The sequence below is a fragment of the Schistocerca nitens genome, chromosome 2 (assembly GCF_023898315.1).
Source record: "Schistocerca nitens isolate TAMUIC-IGC-003100 chromosome 2, iqSchNite1.1, whole genome shotgun sequence".
In the NCBI taxonomy this organism is placed as follows: Eukaryota; Metazoa; Arthropoda; class Insecta; order Orthoptera; family Acrididae; genus Schistocerca; species Schistocerca nitens.
Window position 1 is genome coordinate 800,218,173 of NC_064615.1, and position 24,829 is coordinate 800,243,001.

Below are 24,829 nucleotides of genomic sequence, written 5' to 3' on the forward strand. Positions count from 1 at the left end.
GGAGCAGTTGTCACCACAGAGAAACAAGAAATTGGTACAAATCAGTTACTTCAAGGATAGCTCCGAGCCAGACGCTCCGTAACGTGCATTCCACTGACCCCAAATCACCGGCATTTGTAGCTTCAGTGGTATCAGGCGTGAGCTCATTGGATGGCAGGGTGGAGGTCTGTTTTGTTTTTTGATGGAAACTGGCTCTGTCTCGGTGCCTACGAGGGCCGTTTGTTGGTTAGAAGGAGGCCAGCTGCGTTCTTGTCACACTGGACCTGCATCTGAAGCTATGGTCTAGGATGCGATTCCGTATCACAGCAGAACTACTCTCGTGGTTATCCCACGCATTCTGATTGCAAATCTGTACTTCATTCTGGTGATTCGACCTGTTGTGCTGCTATTCATGAACAACATTTCAGTAGAGGGTTTTCAACTGGATAAAGGTAGCCCACATTCCGCTGTTGTAACCCAACATGCTCTGCAGAGTGTCAATATGTTGCCTTGATCTGCTCGATCTCCAGATCTGTCTCCTATCAACCACAAATGGGACATCATCGGACGACAACTCGAGCGTCATCCACAAACAGCATGAACCGTCCCTGCATTGTCCGACCAACTTCAAGAAGCATGGAACCCCATCCCACAACTTGACATCCGGTGTCCGTACAACACAATGCATGAACTTTAGCATGTTTACATTCAACATCCTGGTGGTTACACCTGTTGTTAATGTACCAGTATTTCACATTTGCAATAGATTATAGCACGCTTGCATTAACCTGTGATCTTTTATCACTTAAATATGTTACCTAGACAAGTGTATTCCCGAAATTACTTACTCTACATTAATTATTTTTTGTTGTTGCGATCTTTTCCGTCAATATAAGTTTGTTTATGAATTCAAATTAGCTACTTATGTTCATTAATGGTGTTATTATCCTCATCTTACTGCAACGACTATTGCTGTACTACTCAATGTGTAACCTTTTTCTGATACCAATTTACATTTTTCCATTCACAATCGGTTACATTTTCTGATATGGAAGAAACTCCACCCATTTACAAGTTATTCCTAAAATATTACAGTACTTCGTTAACCTTATTCCATTCAATTAACTTTTATCATCTTCTAACGCTTCGCTTCAATTTATTGTGTACATCGACGAAAGAAGAATTTTTAAATTCAACAATTCAGCAGTGGACTTCGGCATGCTAAAAGATAAGGCCATTACAGACCGATTTCCACCGGATGGAGGAGGAAGAGTATTGTGACTCATTCTTTAGTGAGTTAGGGAAATCACGGAAACCCAAAAGCAGAAGATCTGATGGGGATCTGAACTAGCTCCTCCAGAAAGTGCATTCACTAGGATATTTAGAAATAGCTATATTAGTACAGAGCATCGCAGGATCCTTCCGAAGGCCACTGCATTTTGTTTTAAAGAAACTTAACTAAACTCTGCCAACAGGAACAGATACGAATAGTCCCTACTAAACGACATTTGTGCCATTCTCTGTCTGTAATGAGGCTTACGGTTAATATACCAATCTCCTGGCCGTTAAGGTCAGCTTTTCCTTACCGGAGCCACTCCATTAGGAAGTTCAAGTAACGCCATAGTTGGCCTTGAGAGAGCCTGAGTTCAGCCTCTTCCAATCGTTCCGGTAAGGAAAAGTACTTGACACAACCGGGAACTTAACCCGAGACTCTTGTTGTGGCGAGAAGTGCTGCGCCTCTGCTTAGGCAGACTTCTGTTACTTAGGAAGCACATTATTTGGTTTAAATAACGTCTTGCGGCTCTAGGAAATGCCTTTTTTCCTCGCTTCAAGCACCATTTCGACTAATATTATCTCAGATGATACGAGACGATAATCTGTAAGTAATGCCGCGTGCACTCTTGCCTGTAGCCGACGTGCACGGGATCAACGGTTTTCTCTTCACAGCGGCGCCGCGCAAAGAATCCATTAGTGGCTGTTTACGATCAAAAACAGCGTCCGTTCGGTGGTAAGACTCAGCACCTTATAACACGATGGAAGGCGTCGTGTAATTTCTTACTTATTGTGCACTCCACTCGACGTGCCACGACAGCAGCAACTGTATTACTCTGCCTATGTCATTACTGTCTAAGTGGTCGGTGCTGTGACTGCGCTTGTTATATGCAGCAAGTCATTGCTCTGCTACGCACGCACACACACACACACACACACACACACACACACACACACACACACACACACACGCGACAGAGTACACGTGCGCGCATTCGCCGTACAAGTGGTACACGAAAATGTTGGGTTTCCTTCAGATTCGTCTCGCTACGCTCTGTTTGTGTGATGTTATACGCTGGGCGTTATCGCAGCATCTTGACAAATTGGTCGCCGGAACACCCGCAGGTGACCATCGTCTTCCTAAAATACGGTACTCATTAATTCCGAATGAGAAGTGTTCGCGTTTTTTGCGTTGTAGCCGGCTGCTCTGGTCCATGTACGAGAGTCTTAAAAAAAAAAAGTAGCAGAACACGAGGCTGACGGAAGACACGGTTAATAAATTTATACAATTGTACTAATCATTCTGTGTACTCTGCTTTTAAAAAAATGAATAAATGGACAACGTCTCGGAGAGTATTCTGAGAGTTGAGAAATATCTGCAAAGAGAAGGAGCGAGACCTACAAAAACGCTGAAAAACGTATGTTACTGGCGGAACAACTACAACTAAATGTGAATGAGTTCTTTCAGAACGCCACATGTTTCAAAAGTAGTATCGAGGTTTTACTTTGTTTAGTATACCTGCAATTGTGTGCAGTAATGATTTAATGGTAAAACGAATATGTTCGCCGGCCGATGTGGCCGAGCGGTTCTAGGCGCTTCTGTCCGGAACGGCGCGACTGCTACGGTCGCAGGTTCGAATCCTGCCTCGGGCATGGATGTGTGTGATGTCCTTAGGTTAGTTAGGTTTAAGTAGTTCTAAGTTCTAGGGGACTGATGACCTCAGGTGTTAAGTCCTATAGTGCTCAGAGCCATTTGATTTGAAGATGTTCGTTAATTGTTACTCGTCAGGTGACAGGGCTAATAGCAAACAAGACACCTCCAGAAGACGAAACATATCTTGTCTTATTGTTTTCAAAACAGTGAATCTGTTACTATACAGAAACATTCTGTCTATATTAATTTCATTTGTGTTTCCTTTTTTAAATATTTATATTCTTATTTTTAATTTAATTTTGTTTTAATTAATTAATTAACTTTTTCTGAGTCATCAATTTTCTGACTGGTTTCATGTTGCCCGTCACGAATTCCTTTCCTGTGCCAACCCCTTCTTCTCAGAGTAGCACTTGCAACCTATATCTTCAACTATTTACTGGATGTATTCCAGTCTCTGTCTTCCTCTTCAGTTTTCACCCTCCACAGGTCCCTCTAGTACCTCCGTGGTGTCTTAACAGACGTTGTACCATCCTGTCCCCTCTTCTTGTCAGTGTTCTCCATATATTCCTCACCGATTCTCCGGAGAACCTCCTCATTCCTTACCTTATCAGTCCACCTAAATTTCAACATTCTTCTGCAGCACCACATCTCAGTTGCTTCGATTCTCTTCTTTTCCAGTTTTCCCACAGTCTGTGTTCCACAACCATACAATGCTGTGCTGCTCACGAATGTTCACATAATTTTCTTCCTCAAATTAGGGCCTATGTTTGAAACTAGCAGACTTCTCTTGGCCAGAAATGCCCTTTTTGCAATTTTTAGTCTCCTTTTGATATTCTCCTTGCTGCGTCCGTCATTGGTTAATTTGCTGCCAAGCTAATACAATTCCTTAACTTAATCTACTTCGTGATCACCAATCCTGCTGTCAACTTTCTCGCTGTTTCCATGTCTGCTACTACTCATTACCTTCGTCTTTCTTCGATTTACTCTCTGCATATATTCTGTACTCATTAAACTTTTCATTCCATTCAGCAGATCCTGTATTTCTTCTTTAATTTAACTCAGTGTAGCAATGTCATCAGCGAATCGTATCATTGATATCGTTTCACCATGTATTTTAATTCCACTTTTGAACCTTTCTTTTAGTTTCGTCATTGATCGATATATCGATTGAACAGTAGGGGCGAAAGACTACGTCCCTGTCTTACACCCTTTTTAATACGAGCACTTCGTTCTTGGTCTTCCACTCTTATTATTCACTCTCGGATCTTGCATATTTCGCGTTTTACTCATCTTTCCCTATATCTTACCTCTATTTTTCTCAGAATTTCAAACACCTTCCATCATTTTACACTGTCGAAAGTTTTTTCGTGATCGACAAATCCTATGGACGTGTCTTGATTTTCCTTTTGTCTTGCTTCCATTACAAAGCACAACGTCAGTACTGCCTCTCTGGTGGCTTAACCTTTCCCAAAGCCAAACTGATCGTCATCTAATATATTCTCAGTTTTCTTTTCCATTCTTCTGTTTGTTGTTCTTGCCAACAATTTAGATGCGTGAGATGTTAAGCTGATTGTGCGATAATTCTTACACTTATCGGCTCTTTCAAACTTCGGAATTGTGTGGATAATGTTTTTTAGAAAGTCAGATGGTATATCACCAGACACATACTTTCTACACGCGAAAGTGAACAGTCGTTTTGTTGCCACTTCCTCCAAAGGTTTCAGAAATTCTTATTGAATGTTATGTATCTATCCCTCGATCTTAATTCTTCCATAACTTTTTTTAAATTCAAATTCTAATACTGGATAACCTTCCTCTTCTACATCGATTCCTGTTTCCTTCTCTATCACGATGTCCTACAAGTCTCCCCCCTCCTCTCCCCCCCTCACATACACACACACACACACACACACACACACACACACACACACACACACATACACACTGAGGTCTTGAATATACTCTTTCCTACCACCCCCTCTCTCCTCTGCATTTAACAGTGGAATTCCCAGTGCAGTCTTAATGTTACCGCCCTTGCTTTTAATTTCAGCGAAGTTTATTTTGACTTTTCTGTATACTGAGTGAGTTCTTCTGACAGTCATTTCTCCTTCAATTTCTTCGCATTTTTATGCAGCTATTTCATCTTAGCTTTCCTACACTTCCTGTTCATTTCATTCCTAAGTGACTAGTATTTCTGTACTCCTAAATTTCCCTTCCTTCTTTCACCGATCAGCTGAAGTTTTTCTTCTGTTACCCATGGTTTCTTCGCAGTTACCTGCTTTGTACCTATGTTTTTCTTTCAAACTTCTGTGACTGCGATTTTTAGAGATTTCCATTCGTCTTCTACTGAATTGCGTACTGGCTATTCTTTATCGCAGCATCTATAGCCTCAGAGAACATTAAGCATCTCTTTATTCCTAACTACTTCCGTGTCCCACTTCTTTCCGGCCTTTCCCAAGTATACCACCTCCTCGTGTGATTCTTGAACATTAAATTTTATTGCAGAACCCAATTAATCTTTCTCGTTCCTTGTACGAATCCGATATTCTACCATAATCCTTTCTTCTACTCCTTCCCCTGCAATCACTTTCCGAATCACCATTACTGTTAGATTTTCATCTCGCTATACACACTAAATTACGATATGAATATCCTCATATACTTTCTCTGTCTCTTCAGCTTTCGGTATCCGCTTGTAGATCTGAACTGTCGTTGTCGATGTTGGTTTGCTGTCTGTTCTGATGAGGACAACTCTATTACTGAATTGTTGACAGTAACTCATTCTCTACGCTGCCTTCCTATTCATAACGAATCCTACTTCCATTATACCATTTTCTGCTGCTGTTGATATTATCCTATACTCATGTGACCAGAAATCCTTGTCTTCTTTCCGCGTCTATGTTTCTTTCCATATATTCTACCTTACCTCCCACGTTCACACTTCTGACATCCCATGCCCCGACTCGTAGAGTGTTATACTTTCGTTTGTTATTCAGTCTTTTTCTCATGGTCACTTGGCCCTTGACAGTCGTCTCTCGGAAATCTGAATGGGGGACTAGCCCGGTATCTCTGCCAGTTTAGAGATTACCATTGTACGCGGAGCGAAACGAACACTTGATATCATTGATTTGTAAGCTCTGGCTATCTTTGCGAAGTGAACAATATGAGACGAACAAGAGTGTCTGAACCGCACTATAAGCGTGTGACAGACTCTTTCACATGTAGACCTCATAAATGTGTTAGGTGGATTTGCTTCAATTAGCGACTCGTATAAAGTCAGTGGTGAGCGTTTTAAGAAGACACCTACCTTGGCACTTGTACCGTTCACAGCCGCTACGATCGCTAACACCTGCAAAATGTGGCTTTTGTCTACCGATTTTACTTGGTCGTTTCCTCTTCAGTGATCAGTCAATATATCTTCTTGAGGGAACAGATTATGATGTCCATACCTAACGGTCATGAACTACCTGAAGGATATTGCAGTGTTAACAAGAATCCTAAGAACTGACCTTTTGAACTACATTCCGTGGTCGTTGAACGTGAAGCGATTACGAATGGAATTGCTTGAGAAGCTAAAACTATTGCTCTTTTCTCAAATACGATATGATAGATATCTTTAACTGGTAACAGGACGTGCGCCTCGTCACTCGCGTGCCTGTGCATGGAATCGATCGAATTGGGTCTCACACTGTTGGATTGATTCCAATGGGTAGTTTACGGGATATAATGCCACGGTACTTCTTATTCGACGATTCTTTAAAAAGTAATGCGTTTGGACCCCTACAATCAGCTGACGTTGGCTTATTCTTATTAAGAAACAAGACGCAGCTGCTGGTCAGGGTATGGATCGAGGTGAGCTACCCACTTGATTCAGCCGTTTTCCAGATTACTACTTCTAACGTGCTTGATACGCACAAGCAGATTGCACTGTGTGATTGGTATAGGTTTTAGTTAATGAGTGCATAATTAATGAGACCGTTTTCTGGGCCAGACACAAATTTATAACGCACATAGCACGTTTCGGCGGTTACGCTATCATAGGCGTATGCGAAAATTTTGAGCACGTCTCCTAGCAGAAGCAACAACACCCTCAGAATCTTTACACACACAATACGAAACCGAACTTTACTCGTGTTATCAAACATCACTCGTGCTTACCACCAATCAAAACAGAAACATGACGGACATAATATTCTACCTTCATTAATCGTCGAAACGGATTGCGGACGTAATGGAATTATGACTTACGTAGTTTTATCGTATCATTTGTTAGTTTTTGTACCCACAGAGCAGTATATATGGATCAAAAAATATATAATTTTTTTTTTCAATTTAATTCTACTTCAGGTCAGAATAGTAGTCAGTCCCTACTCAAGCAGTGAGCGCTGGGAACAATACGGGAACCTGGAATTCCTGTCATGTGAGAGTCCTAGTGGACGTGGTTTGTCATTACACATTCAAATTCCTTATTACTGGACACTAAAAACACTTTGATAATAAGTGAAAGGAAAAATTGATTTTAAATAATTTTCTTGCAGGACGAAAAACACAGACATGGAGATTCTCAAGTCATATGTTTACCATCTATTGTTTACATCCTTCTTGAGCCGCTCTTCTTCATCTACCTGGTTGAATTCATGTTAAAATAATATGCACTTTTTTAATCAGATCGAAATTTTCGTACAGTTTATAAAGCACGTAGCAAATCAAAATCGTTTTGTAGTACCCGAGTGGGGGAACTGGAAAGCCCCTACATTATTAGGCGAAAGTATAGAGTGTTTTTGTTTCAGACGAGATGATAGGATGGGCGGACTCTACTTGGTAATAACATTGTAGTAAAAACATCTAGGTCGTTCCGATACTAATTAACTAGTTTCTCAAGTTACGTGTGACTGTCTAGAACGAAGATCTTTGGTTACTGAACGAAACAAGACGTACGTAATTCAGACAACACTAATTTAGTAGGATAATACGAAAATCAGAGATTTGCTATGCTACATAAGAAACACCGAAAGCCTTTAAATTGATACGATGAACTCTTGTACGGAACAAAAGTATTGTGCTACATGGAAGCCTTTCTGATCGGATTTGAAATTCTGAAGTCTATCAGATATTTCAGACCTGCTGAAACCTCATTGAAAGGAAATCTGTCGAATAATAATGTTCATTCAATCTGTCTAGTGTTCAGTGATTGCATTTTTCCTTTCCTTCACCACACAAATTCCAAGAGGATGAGTACCTGCAGGTATGGCTTCAAGAATTTGAAGTCGCTTCAATTATGCCCACAAGATGTTCATGAGCTGATAGAGCAGATCAATATGATTTTCGTAAATGCCCATAGTTTTCCTAAACTGTGAACACGGGTAAAAGTAAGAAAGCTCTCGAGTTTGTTGGGCTTAGTGGCAATTTTTTACAATGACTACGGCGGCACTCAGATTGCTCAGAAAAGCCGGAGTATGATGTTTCCAGGAAATCAACTGCAAGAGTTTAAAATGTTGGACTTGACTGAGTATCTGGTAGTCTTGTGGTGACAAAATGTTATTTTTACGTGGATTCTATGTCTGATGTCTTGTTCCAGCTGAGAGACAACTTGTCCTCTGTAAAGCACAAACTGGCAGTGCCCATTAGCCTATTTGCAAAACTCGTTTATGTTTTTCGTAAATGTCGCTCGTTATATTTTCAGTTAGAGAAAAAAATTGAATCGTCTGTCTGTTTACTGGCAGATGTTTGAAATACATGAATATGCTGGTTCGGATTCTGCATTTCTGTGGTTTGCTGCAAGAACGAAAGGAGATTACGCTGTAATTTAACAACTCTGCGACCCAGAAGGAATGCTCGCATGACTGTACAGTATGGTTGGTGGTTATCATTGAAACAACCAGCTATCCGTTATATCGCTTTTTTTCGACGCCAGATCAACCTGAGTGTTAAAATAGCTTAACCGTTTTCTCAAATAAACGATTTTCGGTTTGTTATTCCTGTTATTTCCTGCAATAAACGCAGTACACGAACAAAGATTGAGAAATTTTGTCTTCCTGAAGATACGTAGAAACAAAATATTAAAGTAAATAGGCAAATAAAGGAAACTTAGTCCGTCTACACTTCGCTGCTTTTTTCGAAAAGTGGTATATGGTTGCATACTCAAAAAATTTACCAGTATTCACCTTTTGATTCTAATTTATGAAACTCTGTCAGACATTGTTATGTAATCGAGGGTCATACCACTATTTTGGCATCTCTAGTAGGCAGTGATGAAAGGTGAAAACTTAGATTGAAGAACTCATTTTAATTTGTCTGTTTTGAAGGGCTACAAATAGACATAGGAGCTGATCAACTGCTTTCTGTCTTTATTGCAAACTATAAATAAACTATTAAGTTCTCTCCTTATATAACGTGACAAGTTTGTTGTGGCTCCTTTCGTTTGAAATCTTTTAAGGCAACTGGAGCATTGTGCATGAAAGATGATAGACTTCGTAATATAATTCCAGACGAGGTATGGTGCCCGTCTGTAATACAACTGTTGTTCGACAACGATAGCAAGAAACTACCATATAGATCAAATGGGGCAAGTGTTTCATACTGCATGTACACGCACGCACACTATCTGATACGCGAAGCGATATGGTAACAGACACGTTATTGTCTCGGTAATGCTGTACCAACTCTTATTCCCTGTGTTTGGTGCTCGGTTACGTCAGCATTGTTATTAAAATCGCTTTTCCCGTTTTCGATTACAAAATAATATTTCAAAGTAATAGAAATGTTATGAATAAAAATTAGTCTTTTCTTTAAAAAGGCTTCCTTAAAAACTGAAAATTTTAGCACTGCGGCTAAGGCTGAGTGATGTTTCGGGTTTTACTCGATTATTACGAGGAAAAAAAACCTGTTATAATCGAGGCCAACAAATACCGAACTACAGATTATTCAGAACTGAAATACCGCTAGCGGTTTTAACCGGTCGGTTTTTGCCATCCCTACTATACAGCACAGGCTGGATGTAGAAAGCCGTCTTAGTAAGGCCGCAGAGTGGTGGCTGCGGCGGCCAGGTGTAGGCTGCTACTCCCGCGTTTGTCGATGAGATGGCAGCACACGGCGGCCGCTTCCCAGGCAAGCGACACGCTGCGCTGCCCCTAATATGTGGGGGTTTCTGGAATGAGTTTCAGCAACGGCAGCTGCCCTTCTCATCTGTGTCGCTTGCAATATTAGTAATGTCATATTCGCTTTTCTGAAATTCCAGCACATAGACAACGGTTCTTCGCGATAGTGAGAAAGCTTTTAGTATCATACCCTACAAGTGCGGTTACCATATTCAGAAACCACAAAACGAAGACACCCACAGTGGCATTGATCAGCGCGGTGTTAGGACGGTTCTATTCTGAACTTCGATAAGGGGGTTAAATAAGGTCAAAACTGTTTTCTTTAATTTTTTTCCTTTATTAAATTTCGATTCCACCCGAAGGGGGCGGTCTTGCAGCAGCTTAGTGCGCTGCTCTTCAGCCTACAGAATTTTTAAAACATAAGAAGAAGATAAGAAACAATAAAATCAGGCGATAAAACGGTGACTTAAGTTGTAATAAGGCGGAAAATTGTGGAAAGATAAAACAAAAGGTTGGCGATGCTAACAAAATACACAGGAAGCAGACAGGTAAAACAGTAGACAGACAATTAAAAAACACGGCGAAAGTCTGGTTTCTGTTCGCAAGAGATATAAAAATCACACCCAGTGACAGTATGATTTCCGTTCGCAACACTTCGGAAAAGACGCACAACACTGAACACTCACTGGAAACGCTGCACTAAAAAGTCGGCACAAAGATGACATAATGACATAAACGGCATACGGGGGGGGGGGGGGAGGGGGGGATCTTGATAGATGAGGGGGAAAAGGGGGGAGGAGAGGTAGGGGTGCCAAAACTGCTGATGTTATATCATATATAGCAATGTTGGAATTTTTTTTGTATCAAATAAAGAAGTATGATCGCCTTATTTATTATTTACAGTGTAGCTCAGATAATTGAACTGGATCACGATGTTTTTAGTTTTAAATGACAAAGTACCGGTGCCACAAAAGTGTAACTGTCATGTTCCTATGGAGATCAGAATTAATCTTCTTAGGACTGCCGAATGTGATATTACTGGTTATATTTCACGCCGTCAGATGGCAGTATTATATATGATACAAAAAAAAATTACATACATCATACATATTTGCATTATTTTAGAGCACTTGTTCGTTGTGTGTTCTTCACTGGTCTGAATTTCTTTTAAATGTTCCTTTTATTCACGGAAGTATTTAAAAAAGCTTTAGTATTTCAAATGACTAAAATTAAATTTTACCATTGCAATCTCTTTTACAGAGACAACGGTCAATCCGTTTCTCATTTTTGTCCAGCGTACCTGTATTAAAAATGATTTACTGGACAATGATATGTAATTTAGAGGAGATGCAGCTGAATGAGTACACTTGTTCGCTTGGAATACATATATCGCACAAAAATAAAATGTTAAGTGAGAACCGGAGGGAGGGTAAACTATCGCAGCCAAGGAACATAGACATCACAGCTACCTCTAGGCTAAATACATCGAAACATCGATTGTAAGCGATATAAATCGATATTTTGGTTTTGACAAGCAGAACAGAAGGATTGTAATAAATAACAGATGACGTTTTTCAATAACCGTAGTGAAATCTTTGTACAGCGTTGACCATAGGAGATGAAAAAAAGGTAAAAATATCTTAAATCCCAAAAGTAAAGAATGAGAACATTAGTAGAAATCATAAAAATTTATAAGGACGCTGTATTAAACGTAGAAAATAGGACGTGTTCTAACCATACCTATGAGGAATAGTGGTCATTTACTACAGAATGAAAAGCAATTCTTACATGTCTGATTTTAAAATCTGACCACAGGCCTATAGAGAAGGTGCAGTCACCACTTTTAGTAGTTAATTAACAAAATTGGATCCCAAACAGCGGTGACCTGTATTTAAACATTTTTGTAAAGAAAAATTTAATCGACGATTATTCAGTACTATATATTTAGAAATTAAGAAGTTCATTTATTTTTACTATCAGTGAAGAGAGACTGAAAGTTATTTTTAGGTAATATGTACATTTTTGCAATTCTCGATGAAAATAGTGTGATTGTTGAAAGGTTAACAGTTTAACTGTTGACGGCTGAACTGTGTTCACAAACTGAAGGCCATGTAAATAAAAAAAACTTAGAGCCGGCTTCCGCAATGTGCTGGCTGCTTTCACCTGAAGGCAAGGAGAAGAATGCATCCTCGCAGGTTGACACACACTAAGTCACTAAATTTTCTCAAGTGCTGTTTTCTGACCAAGGAAATTTTTGTACGTAAAAAAGTATAACTATAGAATTTATCCAGACAGTGAATAAAAATTCATCAACCGAAACAGTGAAATAAAGATTCCATCCGTATCATGCACCAACATTACTGCATGTGAAGCTGTAGGGCAAGTCTGCTAAATTTGTAAAAAGTGGTGGGTAAATTTTGTTTGGGGGGCATGGCTACTTCTGAGCGTAGATCTTTTAACGGTGCGCTCATGCTTTCAAATAACCACTGCCACAAGTTTCGTAGAAATATTGAAGGATCAGAATCGTACAGTACTGTTTGACGTTCCGGTAATCAGCCCAAAGATTGGTGCAGCTGTCCCGTCCATTTCTGCACAACAGCCTCATCCCGCATCATCGAAGATCTGACTTCTTCGTACAGGATTAGCAGAACAAAAGGTGACCACAACAAAAACGGTCCGGAAAAAATTCATGCACCTTAAAGATAGGCAACCCGAGTTAAACCACCCCCCCCCCCCCCCCAGGGTGCAAAGTATGTAATTTGGATTGCCTATCTTTAGGTGCATGAAATGTTTTCCGGGATTATAGTTAGCCCAATCTGTATTCTTTTGTATCTAGGCTTATGCCTGTGCTTCTTTCTATGCACTATCCATTCAACTAAAGTTTTCAGCAAAGACTCGCATCTTAACATATGCCAAACCTTCTAGAGTATATTCTCTGTTTCCAGTAACACCACATTTCTTTCTTATAGTTTCATTCTCTCTTTGTCATTGTGCCTGTTTCACATACATCTACATTTACATCAGTACTTAGCAAGCCATCTGTTAATGCGTACATCCGGAACCACTAACTGATCCTCTCCCCCTTCCCTGTTCCACTCGCGAATGGCATGTGGGAGTATTGATTGTCGGTAACGAATGCTGTGCTCCAAAATAATTTTCATTAATCTTTTTTGAGTCTCAGGTTTTGCAGTTTAACAGCTTCTCCTTCTTTACAGAGAGCCTTTTTACCTTGTGTAATTCTAGCTGATACGTCCTTGCACTTATCTTCGTTGTCGGGTTTACTTCAGAGATAGCAAAATTCCTTTACATCTTCAACAGCCTCTTGTCGACGTTTAATGTTTCCGTATCCAACATAACCACCACCTAGCTCATGTTTAATTTTATTAATTACTCGCTAAAGTCTCTATTCCGTTACAGTGACTATCCTGCTACCTTACTACCCTTGAGGTCGCCTCAAAACACCTATTATTTTAGCCAAGTGACTGTCCTGTTTCTTGAGGTCATGTAAATTGCCTGAAACGAGTTAATCTACTGAGGTAACAAAATAACGGGAAACCGAAGTTCCACTGTTGAGGAGCTAGCCTCAACCTTTCATAAGCCAGTAACTGAAAACTCACTGAACTAAAGGAAGTGGCTGAAAGAATAGGACAACAAATTTTCTTCGAAATAACGAAATTTTGACAAATATGGATGAGCACTGACTGTGAAAGATCCGGCTGGGTGATCTAAAACAGTAAACAATGAATGTTGGGATGCTAAAATAAGGCTGGGCTAATCAGTCGAAAAACATTTACAAGAAAGGGGGATTTCCCGTTGGAGGCAAAACACAACTCTATTATACGATTAGCAGATCAGAAGAGCTTGGTATTCGGATACTTGTTAAGAGCACAGAGGTTCCAGTCATTCAGGCATTAAAAAGAGAATACTAGATACTGGTAGAAAAACTTGGGCAGTAGACAAGTTGATGGAAGGTTAGGAGCAATAACATCATCAATCAGAAAGAGAAAAGTTTTTATTTTATGACGGATAATTACCAACAGAAGCCTTATGGATCTGCAAGAAGTTGGTGTCCTAGGAAGAAATCTTACGGTACAGTATTAAATTCAGACATGCTACATAACTGCCAGGGGATAACAACTGAACAAGAATCTAAAACAAAAAGAAGGACTCTGTCGAAGGGGAAAAAAACACTTGATCTGGTAAATCAAGAAGTACACGTAGTAAGTCAAATGCGCCAGGAGAAGTAATATAAGCGTAGCAGTTGACTTTGTTTGTTAACATGCACATTCAGGAAAAACAGAAGATTGAAGTTGCTAGAACAGTGAAATGATTTCAATGGCAGTTATGTTGACGTTGAAAGTATTGTTGTTCGCTAAAGTGTTATTCATTTCATCGTGTTTCTATGTAAGAAACTTACCCCCGTGTATCAAAAGATACAGAAAATTGTTTCCCTTTCGCTGCAACATTTATGAGAAACTGAAGGTTATCGATAGAAATTAAAAATGAAGCTGGCCGGGATGGCCGAGCGGTTCTAGGCGCTTCAGTCTGGAACCGCGCGACCCCTGTGGTCGCAAGTTCGAATCCTGCCTCGGGCATGGATGTATGTGGTGTCCTTAGGTTAGTTAGGTTTAAGTAGTTCTTAGTTCTAGGGGACTGATGACCTCAGCTGTTAAATCCCGTAGTGTTCAGAGCCATTTGAACCATTTTGAAAAATGAAATGAGCGTATGACATTGTTGGCCGGGAGGCCCCATTCGGGGGAGTTCAGCCGCCGCATTGCAGTCCCCTGCCGGGAATCGAACCCGGGCACCCTGCGTGCTGGGCGGTAACGCTACCGTTACGCTACGGAGGCGGACATCGATAGAAATTAAACCACCTGATATCACAAGGATCGAAATCGAATCTCAGCCCATCCTCATTAATTCTTTGTTTTGCAGTGCTGTTTGTAATAATTCTAGGATTGTGACGTTAGTAACAGAAGTGTTTTTCAGAGAGAAAGGACCCTGAACAGTTTTTTCACGGTTACTGGTCATTCGGTCCTTGGAATCGCTGTATTTTGTGGTACAACTTACTGCACCCAACACGCCAATATGTTCGCGATGTGAACTGAAGTGGAAAGTTCCCGTAAGCCAAGTGAATACAAAAAAAACGGCGACGGCCGCCGCGAAACACTTGTTTGCCATGATACTCGTGCCACCGCCGGTTCGCTTCGCAGGCGCTGTCCAAATGAAGTTATTTTCTACCGTCTGCGACCTCTATTCTGACGAGTCATAAGGATTTTCTATGCAGGGTGACTTTTGTGTACAAAAGAATCGAACGACGCACGGATAATGCTGAATGGGATCGAAAAGTTATGTACCATTTTCACAGAAATCAGAATTTACGAAGCTATTCGTTAATTTTCTGTAACTTACAAGCGACAAGGGAGATTAACATAAAACTAATTTTGTATATAAAAGCATCATATTATAGAGACCTCATGGAGCTCCTTTGTCGAAACGAACCACACTGGCCGAAAAACGCAAGAAATGTTTAAGTGGTCAACCAAGCCTTTTCTGTATTCTATGTTTAACCTGAAATATTGTAACTGCGTGCTGTGCGTGAAGTGTGTAACCACAGGAAGTTCTTTGGGCTTGTTTTAAATAACTTCAATGATTGATTGCACTCAGATTCGCAGAGTCCAAGAAGTGCACCGACTCTTGATAGCTTATGATTCATTAGCATGTTGACAGGTCCTGCGAAGTAGTATTGCAGAACATGAGGATCACTCGGATCTTTTGGGAGACTATCTACGATAATTTTTAGGAATGTATGAAAAGATTTTTTTACAACCACTCATTCACTTATTTTATGTCTATATACAGTCGAGAGACTAATGGTAATCAAGTTTCGCAGTATAATGAATACGACGAGACATGTAAAACCTGACATATCTGAGGAGAAAAGCAATCCGTAAGAGTTCACTATCAATTTATTTTCCTTGACTGTAATTGAATGAAGCAGTTCCACAAAACCTGTTCAAATGGTTCAAATGGCTCTGAGCACCATGGGACTCAACTGCTGAGGTCATTAGTCCCCTAGAACTTAGAACTACTTAAACCTAACTAACCTAAGGACATCACAAACATCCATGCCCGAGGCAGGATTCGAACCTGCGACCGTAGCGGTCTTGCGGTTCCCGACTGCAGCGCCTTTAACCGCACGGCCACTTCGGCCGGACAAAACCTGTAATCAGGTACCAAACGCTTGTTTATATTTAGATCGAGACAGTGAACTTAAGGCGGAAAGTGTGGTGTAATTTCCCATTTTTAATTGTGTAACACTTTTGAATATTTACGATTTCTCGGTGTTAACAACTAAAATTTTCGTTGTGCGTAAGGTAAACTTAGCACTGAAAAGACGCAAACTGTATACTCAGTAGGGCACACTAATCGCAAGTATGAAGCTCTGCCTGCGACTATTGTAACCTACCATTGTTTTGCTGGATTTCTATAAATAACACTATTAAATTTTGTTCTGTCCTCAGCGTTGTGTGGATCGAGACACGCTGGAAGCATGTAACATAATTTTTATATGATGGCGCTATTTCCATGTGAGCCAAATTGTCAAATCGTAGTAGGTATGAGGCGTAATTTCATATAAAACAGGAAAAGCATTCCTAAAGTGTAATTTCGTATAAAACAGAAAATAACATTCCTAATGTTGCATAGCTATTATTTATTTGACCACTAATCGGTTTCCGGCCTCTTAGGTAATCGGCAGTAGACAAATGAATGCCGCAATCGCAGACAAAATGATATGCGAGTTAACGCGGATATTAGTGGAAGAGATAGTGAGTGTTTACAAATGTGTCATTTTTCTGTGTAAAATGAAGTCGCTACACTAGAAATGAAAAATAAAATTGGTTTTACTGTTTTAATCTAACATTTACACGACTGAAAATTAATTTCGCAAATGGGGAAACTGAATGCTGTGTTTGATCATTTAAAACTAAGTTGATATTGTGTGTAGTTGATTTCAAGTATTCACAGTCATCTCTGTGCTGTTCTTAAATGAGGAATCACGGTTTTCTTTTCCCTCGACATCTACATCTATATTCAGCAAGCCGCCTTATAGCGTTTGTCGCAGGATGCATTGCTTACCTTTGCACTTCCCTTCTTTTCTGATTCAGCAGCGAATAGTCTTCGAGAAGAACGAATATCCGTAAGCCTTTGTCTGAGCTCGAACCTCACTGATTTGACCTTCAAGATCTTTTAGCAAGATACACATGTGAGGAAGCAATAAACTGGTAGACTGTTGAGCCACGCGGGATTAGCCGAGCGGTCTAGGCGCTGCAGTCATGGACTGTGCGGCTGGTCCCGGCGGAGTTTCGAGTCCTCCCTCGGGCATGGGTGTGTGTGTTTGTCCTTAGGATAATTTAGGTTAAGTAGTGTGTAAGTTTAGGGACTGATGACCTTAGCAGTTAAGTCCCATAAGATTTCACACACGTTCACACGGTAGGCTGTTCTAGGAGGATAGGGACAGGGGTGGGGATTAAACAGCAGTGTAGCCCAAGACGCACGAATACCCATACTTCATTCATCCAGTATTTGAGAACGAGAGTAATAATAGCCTTGTAAAAAATTTTGCATATAATTTCCAACCTTTACGAAACTATTTCTCGCTGGAAACTCCCACAATATGATTAAAAAGAAAGAAAAAGGTTTATCGCTTACTACATTTTCGCTGCTCATGCAGTAAAGCTGCTTCGTTAAGCATCATGTTTTACATTATTACTTCTTAACTATTAACTGCACTCGCGACATATTTTGCAGCCGGTATTTACGTGTAACACTGAATGAACAGTCAAAATTATAAAGTTGAACGACATATAGTTCTGGATATACGACGCCATAAACATAGAGCCTTCCCCCATGAACCATGGACCTTGCCGTTGGTGGGGAGGCTTGCGTGCCTCAGCGATACAGATGGCCGTACTGTAGGTGCAACCACAACGGAGGGGTATCTGTTGAGAGGCCAGACAAACATGTGGTTCCTGAAGAGGGGCAGCAGCCTTTTCAGTAGTTGCAGGGGCAACAGTCTGGATGATTGACTGATCTGGCCTTGTAACATTAACCAAAACGGCCTTGCTGTGCTGGTACTGCGAACGGCTGAAAGCAAGGGGAAACTACAGCCGTAATTTTTCCCGAGGACATGCAGCTTTACTGTAAGATTAAATGATGATGGCGTCCTCTTGGGTAAAATATCCCGGAGGTAAAATAGTCCCCCATTCGGATCTCCGGGCGGGGACTACTCAAGAGGACGTCGTTATCAGGAGAAAGAAAACTGGCATTCTACGGATCGGAGCGTGGAATGTCAGATCCCTTAATCGGGCGGGTAGGTTAGAAAATTTAAAAAGGGAAATGGATAGGTTAAAGTTAGATATAGTGGGAATTAGTGAAGTTCGGTGGCAGGAGGAACAAGACTTTTGGTCTGGTGATTACAGGGTTATAAATACAAAATCAAATAGGGGTAATGCAGGAGTAGGTTTAATAATGAATAAAAAAATAGGAGTGCGGGTTAGCTACAACAAACAGCATAGTGAACGCATTATTGTGGTCAAGATAGACACAAAGCCCATGCCTACTACAGTAGTACAAGTTTATATGCCAACTAGCTCTGCAGACGATGAAGAAATTGATGAAATGTATGACGAGATAAAAGAAATTATTCAGGTAGTGAAGGCAGACGAAAATTTAATAGTCATGGGTGACTGGAATTCGTCAGTAGGAAAAGGGTGAGAAGGAAACATAGTAGGTGAATATGGATTGGGGGGAAGAAATGAAAGAGGAAGCCGCCTTGTAGAATTTTGCACAGAGCATAACTTAATCATAGCTAACACTTGGTTCAAGAATCATAAAAGAAGGTTGTATACCTGGAAGAATCCTGGAGATACTAATAGGTATCAGATAGATTATATAATGGTAAGACAGAGATTTAGGAACCAGGTTTTAAATTGTAAGACATTTCCAGGGGCAGATGTGGATTCTGACCACAATCTATTGGTTATGAACTGCAGATTGAAACTGAAGAAACTGCAAAAAAGTGGGAATTTAAGGAGATGGGACCTGGATAAACTGAAAGAACCAAAGGTTGTAGAGAGTTTCAGGGAGAGCATAAGGGAACAATTGACAGGAATGGGGGAAAGAAATACAGTAGAAGAAGAATGGGTAGCTCTGAGGGATGAAGAAGTGAAGGCAGCAGAGGATCAAGTAGGTAAAAAGACGAGGGCTAATAGAAATCCTTGGGTAACAGAAGAAATATTGAATTTAATTGATGAAAGGAGAAAATATAAAAATGCAGTAAATGAAGCAGGCAAAAGGGAATACAAACGTCTCAAAAATGAGATCGACAGAAAGTGCAAAATGGCTAAGCAGGGATGGCTAGAGGACAAATGTAAGGATGTAGAGGCTTGTCTCACTAGGGGTAAGATAGATACTGCCTACAGGAAAATTAAAGAGACCTTTGGAGAGAAGAGAACCACTTGTATGAATATCAAGAGCTCAGATGGCAACCCAGTTCTAAGCAAAGAAGGGAAGGCAGAAAGGTGGAAGGAGTATATAGAGGGTTTATACAAGGGCGATGTACTTGAGGACAATATTATGGAAATGGAAGAGGATGTAGATGAAGATGAAATGGGAGATAAGATACTGCGTGAAGAGTTTGGCAGAGCACTGAAAGACCTGAGTCGAAACAAGGCCCCGGGAGTAGACAACATTCCATTAGAACTACTGATGGCCTTGGGAGAGCCAGTCATGACAAAACTCTACCATCTGGTGAGCAAGATGTATGAGACAGGCGAAATACCCACAGACTTCAAGAAGAATATAATAATTCCAATACCAAAGAAAGCAGGTGTTGACAGATGTGAAAATTACCGAACTATCAGTTTAATAAGTCACAGCTGCAAAATACTAACGCGAATTCTTTACAGACGAATGGAAAAACTGGTAGAAGCGGACCTCGGGGAGGATCAGTTTGGATTCCGTAGAAATGTTGGAACACGTGAGGCAATACTAACCTTACGACTTATCTTAGAAGCTAGATTAAGAAAAGGCAAACCTACGTTTCTAGCATTTGTAGACTTAGAGAAAGCTTTTGACAATGTTAACTGGAATACTCTCTTTCAAATTCTGAAGGTGGCAGGGGTAAAATACAGGGAGCGGAAGGCTATTTACAATTTGTACAGAAACCAGATGGCAGTTATAAGAGTCGAGGGGCATGAAAGGGAAGCAGTGGTTGGGAAAGGAGTGAGACAGGGTTGTAGCCTCTCCCCGATGTTATTCAATCTGTATATTGAGCAAGCAGTAAAGGAAACAAAAGAAAAATTCGGAGTAGGTATTAAAATTCACGGAGAAGAAGTAAAAACTTTGAGGTTCGCCGATGACATTGTAATTCTGTCAGAGACAGCAATGGACTTGGAAGAGCAGTTGAACGGAATGGACAGTGTCTTGAAAGGAGGATATAAGATGAACATCAACAAAAACAAAACGAGGATAATGGAATGTAGTCAAATTAAATCGGGTGATGCTGAGGGGATTAGATTGGGAAATGAGACACTTAAAGTAGTAAAGGAGTTTTGCTATTTAGGGAGTAAAATAACTGATGATGGTCGAAGTAGAGAGGATATAAAATGTAGACTGGCAATGGCAAGGAAATCGTTTCTGAAGAAGAGAAATTTGTTAACATCGAGTATAGATTTAAGTGTCAGGAAGTCGTTTCTGAAAGAATTTGTATGGAGTGTAGCCATGTATGGAAGTGAAACATGGACGATAACCAGTTTGGACAAGAAGAGAATAGAAGCTTTCGAAATGTGGTGCTACAGAAGAATGCTGAAGATTAGATGGGTAGATCACGTAACTAATGAGGAGGTATTGAATAGGATTGGGGAGAAGAGAAGTTTGTGGCACAACTTGACTAGAAGAAGGGATCGGTTGGTAGGACATGTTTTGAGGCATCAAGGGATCACAAATTTAGCATTGGAGGGCAGCGTGGAGGGTAAAAATCGTAGAGGGAGACCAAGAGATCAATTCACTAAGCAGATTCAGAAGGATGTAGGTTGCAGTAGGTACTGGGAGATGAAGAAGCTTGCACAGGATAGAGTAGCATGGAGAGCTGCATCAAACTAGTCTCAGGACTGAAGACCACAACAACAACAACAAACATATAGCTGGTTGAAAATGAAAATACAGTTCGAAATTCACTAGAGTACAGATGAAATATGCCTACAAATGTGCGTATGCGGGTAAAACCACAGATGAAAGCTCATCCCAAATCCCTGGAAAGATTGAAACCAAATCTTGTGGACATCTTAGTTACGATCTGGAAATAAATACACTGGAAGTAAGAACCATTGCTCCTATTTCTGTGGGGGTAATAATGTGGAAAGAGAAAGTGCGGAGAGTAGGAGATGTGCAGAGAGAGAGAGAGAGGGGGGGGGAGGGAGAAGGAGAAGGACAGAGAGAGAGAGAGCGATGAGTAAATGGACAAAGATACAGGGAGGGCCGGCCGGAGTGGCCGTGCGGTTCTAGGCGCTACAGTCTGGAACTGAGCGACCGCTACGGTCGCAGGTTCGAATCCTGCCTCGGGCATGGATGTGTGTGATGTCCTTAGGTTAGGTTTAATTAGTTCTAAGTTCAAGGCGACTGATGACCTCACAAGTTAAGTCGCATAGTGCTCAGAGCCATTTGAACCATACAGGGAGGAAGAATTATCATTAGAGGGAGCTAGAGAAAATTGGACAGAGAAAGGGGCGGGAGCAGAGGGATAGGTAGAGGGATTGGAGAAGATCAAGAGAGAGAGAGGAAGGAGGATTTGGGCAGTGAATGGGGTGGAGAAGGTTGGCGCAGAGAGGAGGTAGAGGAAATGGACAGAGAGAGGGAGAACGAGATGGATAGGGAAATGGGTAAGGAGGAGACGAATTAATAAAGAATTGTAATACATATACACCTGGGCAACTCCGGGTTCTCAGGTAGTTTAAAATAAAGCACAGATCCAAACAGAAAAATGACTTTTATCAAGAAATTTAATCTGTCTGTGGGTCCAAGCATAAAAAAAGACTGAGAACGTTTCACCATGAAGTGTAAAGTTGTTGAGACTTCCGTGACTACCTAAGTATGGGCGCAAGCATAAAAAGAAAGACTGCGAATTTTTTACCATGAAGCGCAAAGCTGTGGAGGCTTCCGTTGCCTCTTGTTGGTATATTGACCGTTGGATTTCGTCTTTGGATCATCGGCAGTCATTTCTTTAACGATTATTCTGACGAGGCGCAGGAACTGCCAAAGACGCATCGGACGATCCTAAGTGAGAACCACGGCGATAATGACTAGGTAAAAGTCTAAGACTATTGCTCAGTGGCTGCCTATGTCCGGCCGCGGGCTCGGCTCCATTGGCCCAGCAGCAATGGAGGGTGAATCTTCGATAATGCCAGCCACTCGCGCAGCGAACGTCGGGAAAATCAGTAAACAAACTCCGACCGAATACCCTGTGACGAAATCTCACCACCAATATGGTAGTTTTAAAATTGGATGAATAAAGTTACCTATTTTCCTGTTTGTTCATATGCAGATAAACGCATACAATCTCGGTACAAATTGAAATACCAACGCCACAGTGCACATCGAACGCCTTTAGAAGAGCCAAAACAAAATGGCGGGGCTTATTGATAAAGTGAAGTATCGTGCAGTAATTTGTTTTCGACAGCGTCGGGAAAATTTTAGCTAGGCAAGGTCAGTCCAGATGTCTTGTTTAGCCGTTTGTGTTGGCCTGACACAGTTTCAGCATTCCTGCTGCAGCTGAAATGCCACAATTCACTGCACCAGTGAGCGTCACCATTTGTGTTAGTTCCACTAACGGCGAACTGCGATACTGTGTCGCGACTATTTCAGTGTGTAGCAGGTCTGCAGGCATTTATCTGCGTACCCCTCCTTTCCTATTTCCAGGTTATAATTAAAACTATGACCACCCGCTTGTACACTTTTTGCCTGATGTGAGTAGCCTGTTGTCTTTACTTGACTTTCTGATCCTTACAAAACAGGCTTACTTTCTGTGTGTCTATCGTTATTTTTATTTCAAAATTACTAGTAGCGGGTAGTGAGCGGTGACGCGCCCCGTTTTCTACACTACCCTGTCCTATTTTATTATTTACTTGAATCACATGTTCATATTGTTAAACACAAAAACCGGATGAAAGCTTTTAATAACTTCATTTAAAAGTGGTGCCGGAACACAAAATGATGCTTGTTTGGTGTTCAGTGACAGTAACAGTGGAAGAACAGCTATCCTTGTGAGCCTAGGATTTTATGCAGGTTGCTTCACTGAGAACTTGACTGATGGCGTTAGTATTGCTAGTTCTGAAAGTCTGTGAAGGATTTTGCCAAAAGGGGACGCCAGAAGAATCAGACTCGAAGGAAAGAGCAACATGAAGGCCACAAAGGCCAAATGTATGTTAACGGCCCTCGTTAAGGTATTTATTTCTGGGATAAATGCTGATGAAATCTTTTCTGTGCATTTCCCGGAACTTTCAATTTTAATTGTCTAAGGAACGTTTTCTGCTGAATCACTGCAAACAGAAATGTGAAATTTACTACAGAGTTTGTACGTACTATAACGCAAGTTCCTATGATACAAAATTGTTCAGAGTGCGGTACTGTCAAATCTATTTAAATTTTTGTGAAATATAGATCACTGTGTATCATACATAAATTTAAAAAATTGTTGCTAGAGTTATAAGACCGATATAAAAAACTGGCTCACAGATTTGTTTTATTTGATTGCTAAGAATAATCTACCACATTTTGAAAGTGATAAGTAAAGTGACAGTTGAGAAAATGTTCCTCATGTGATAGTGTGCGTTCTAAAAGTATCAGACAACATTGTGATCAAGTTATTTGACAAAAAACTGAAATAATATTCCAAATTATAGAGAATACCATAACGACAACATATGCAGATTTGGTTCAATTATCTGTCATAAAGTAAAAGTTACATTAGCTTGTATGTACCTGTTTATTTTCTCATACACGGTGACAATTATTGAACTATAAGAAAAAAATACAAGTTAATTACAAACTGTGGCTTGTTCACAGTTTATTCAACATGTAAACGTCACTACAGATATTTGAATTTAGATTATGACATATTCAATATGCCTGTCTTCATTGGCGATGATGCGACGCAGACGAATAGCGAAATTCTGCATGACCCGCTTAAGTGTCGGAACATCGTTGATGTCGATGACCTGAATTACTGTTTTCAGCCCACCAACGGTTCTGAGGTTATTGCTGTACACCTTGTCTTTAATACAGCCAATCAAAAAGGAGTCGGATGTGTTCAGGTCCGGAGAATATGGCGGCCAATCGAGGCCCATGCCAGTGATCTCTGGGTACCCCAGAGCCAGAATGCGGTCCCCGGAGTGCTCCTCCTAGACATCAAACACTCTCCTTCTTCGGTGGGGTCGAGTTCTGTCTTGCACATCTTGTCGAAATCAGGGTCGCTTTGGTTAATGGGGATGAAATCATCACCCAAAACCTTCACGTACCATTCGATAGTCACTGTGCCATCAAGGTATATCGTGTCGATTATTCCGTGACTGGACTTTGCACAGTACACAGTAACCCATTGAAGGTGAAGAGATTTCTGGATAGCGAAATGTGGATTCTCAGTGCCCCAGATGCGCCAATTTTGCTTATTGACCAAGCTATCCAAGTGAAAGTGGGCTTATTCGCTTTACCAAACCTTACTAATTCACATCATGCCCCGTGACCAACCGTGCAGTTTGAACGTCCTCGG

General features: G+C 40.8%; 1 protein-coding gene across 1 annotated transcript in view; it reads left to right on the plus strand.

Annotated features, from left to right (window-relative positions):
- Nucleotides 1-24,829, plus strand: part of LOC126235342 (T-box protein H15-like) — a 424,161-nt gene that overhangs the window by 398,132 nt on the left and 1,200 nt on the right. The window lies entirely within an intron of this gene.